Here is a 2,878-nt window from a genome sequence, read left to right as displayed (position 1 = left end):
ACTCCACAGAGAGGGTAAGGCACATTATTTTGTGGAAGGTCCAAGGCCCTCCCTACTATATCTAGGTTGAGCAAGATAGCCATCCAAAGAGAATAGGTTCCCAAAAAGTTAGTATAGGCAGTAGGGATAAATCCTGGTGCCACTACCAGTGACTCCTCAGTCTACCCCAACCATGCAACTGTCAACAGCATTCAGAGGGATTAGTTTGGACCTATGCTTGTTCCTTCCCTGTCCGTTTTGACTGCTCCCTCTTATGTTTAATCATTAACACTGCCTCCAGTTAGAGGGCAAAGGCCACCATTGAGCTACCTGATCATATTTCCCTTTTCCCCAGGATTAGAATCCTCTTCCTGTTCAATGTCTTGTAAAATTTATTGATGGAGGAAGGTCATTGGTTAATTATAATAAAGAAACTGCCTTGGCCCATTTTATTGGTTAGAACATAGGTGGGTGGAGTAAACAGAACAGAATGCTGGGAGGAAGAGGACGTGAGCTCAGAGACGTCATGCTCCCCTCTCCTGGGCAGACGCATAGCTCTGCTCTCTGAGACACACGCGATGAAGCTCCGATCCAGGATGGACATAGGCTAGAATCTTCCCAGTAAGCGCACCTTGGGGTGCTACACACCTGATTGGAAATGGGCTAGTCCAGGTGCGAGAGTTAGCCGAGAAGAGGCTAGATAGAAATGGGCCAAGCAGTGTTTAAAAGAATACAGTGTCCGTGTAATTATTTCGGGGCATAAGCTAGCTGTGCAGGCAGCCGGGGTCCTGGGAACGCAGCCCCGCTGCTCATATTACTACAATTTATGTTATATATTTCTGTTTGTCTATTATTTATTATATGAGAGAAAACATTTGTAGTAATGAGGCTCCATGTTCAAATACAAAAGTCTCTGTCAGAAAATCTTTTAGGGGCAAGCCTCAGAAGTTTGTCACCTTACTTCTAATGTTGGACTATCAGAACTGAGTTCTAGAGCCACATGTGGTTCTGAGGAGGATGGTTGAATAATAAAATCTAGCCCGATGGCCAAGTGTCCTATTGGCTACAATACTACAGAGGAAAATGTGTGTGTGTGCGCGCACGTGCGTGCGTGTGCCTCGGTTTCTCCACTGCTCAAGCCTTTCCCATTCTTTACGATGATGCTCTCAGAACTGGTCTTCATTGGGACCAGAACTACATTATTGTTTTAAAACTGATAAATAAGATGATAGGTATTGATGCTCTACTGTACATATACACTGTGTTGCTGCATTCTTATTTCTTGTGATGAGAAAAAAATTCCTCCTACTAATTTTTAAGCTATTTTTAAACTAATTTTTAACTAATTTTTAATTATTATTGATCATACTCACTTTGCTGTGCAATCCGTCTCTGAAGCTTATCCTACCTAACTAATTGAGATGTCTCTCTGGCCATTCCCTTCCCTTCTACTGTCTGAGGACCACCGTTCTGCTCTCTGCCTCAATGAGTTAGATCTTAATTTCCCGTGTGAGATTTATTTCATGAAGTATAATGCCCTCAGGGTCATCAATCTTTTTTTTTTTTTTTTGATTTTCGAGACAGGGGTTCTCTGTAGATTTTGGTTCCTGTCCTGGAACTAGCTCTTGTTGACCAGGCTGGCCTTGAACTCACAGAGATCCGCTTGCCTCTGCCTCCCAAGTGCTGGGATTAAAGGTGTGTGCCACCACCACCCGGCTAGGGTCATCAATCTTGGACAGCAGATTGCTATTATTCAGTCTTAATAAATAAGGAGGTTTTAGAGAATATATTTTAATGTGTGTGTGTGTGTGTGTGTGTGTGTGTGTGTGTGTGTGTGTGTGCTTGTACCACCATGCACGTACAGAGGTGTGAAGGTCAACTTGTAGGTATAAGTTTTCTCCTATTATGTGGGTCCTGGGACTCGAACTCAGGTTTTCAGACTTGGCAGAAAGCACTTTCTCCTGCTGAGCCATCTCACTGGCCCCAAATAAGGAGATCAACTGTCATTTGTGACATGAATGAGGTGGGAATTACATTGCAATGATAAAATCTGGTGGCATTTACACCTCTTTTAACAATTCTTCCACACCTCCCTCTGATGTGAGTGGGCATCTCACCCTGGTTTGTGGATGTCACACACTGTCCCCTGCTTTCCTCCCCGAATACCCCCTTACCCTTCACTTCTCATGCTTCCCACGATGACCTCACTCTGCTGCGGTACCTAAGCAGGTTCCCCTGCAGGGACATCTGCACTGGCCGTTTCCTCTGCCCACAGTGATTTCTTCCCAATCTTATTGTATGGGAGTCCTCTTCCTTTGCTACTTGACTCTGAATGTCCATGCCCCAGAAAGACCCACCAAACATAATTTAGCCACTTAGCTCCCCATCGCCTATGCGGTTTTGCTTCACAGCACTCCATCTTCTTGCTATCAGATAGGAATCGAACCATTCTTCTGCCTCCTATCTAGGCAGTAAGTTTGGGAGCAGGGGCACGATTTCTTAAACATTGTTTAATGTTGCACCTTAGACTCATTCATGGAACATGGTAAGCCTTCGATAAACACCCACCAAACCCATTAAGGAAATTGAGCCACCCATCTGTCTTTGTGTAGCTTGCCCTCACCTAGGTAAAAAAGGCTTCTTCTTGGAAATCATTGCCCCAGCTGAATTCATCCCAAGAAAGTTCAGACCCATTAAGTGCATGGCTTTGATGGTCTCTGAGTAAGCCAGTTTCCCGTGACCATGACAAATATCCAAGGCAATCAACTTACAGAGACAAAAGGCTTATTTGAGCTCACAGTTTGGAAGGTTCCAGCTGCTGATTGGTTAATTCCATTGCCAGGCAATACATGACGGCAGTGGCAAGCAGCAGAGCCAAACTGACCCATTGACCAGGAAT

This window comes from Microtus ochrogaster, chromosome 10 (assembly GCF_000317375.1).
Source record: "Microtus ochrogaster isolate Prairie Vole_2 chromosome 10, MicOch1.0, whole genome shotgun sequence".
In the NCBI taxonomy this organism is placed as follows: Eukaryota; Metazoa; Chordata; class Mammalia; order Rodentia; family Cricetidae; genus Microtus; species Microtus ochrogaster.
The sequence above is the reverse complement of the archived record's forward strand: the minus strand, read 5'-3'. Positions refer to the sequence as shown.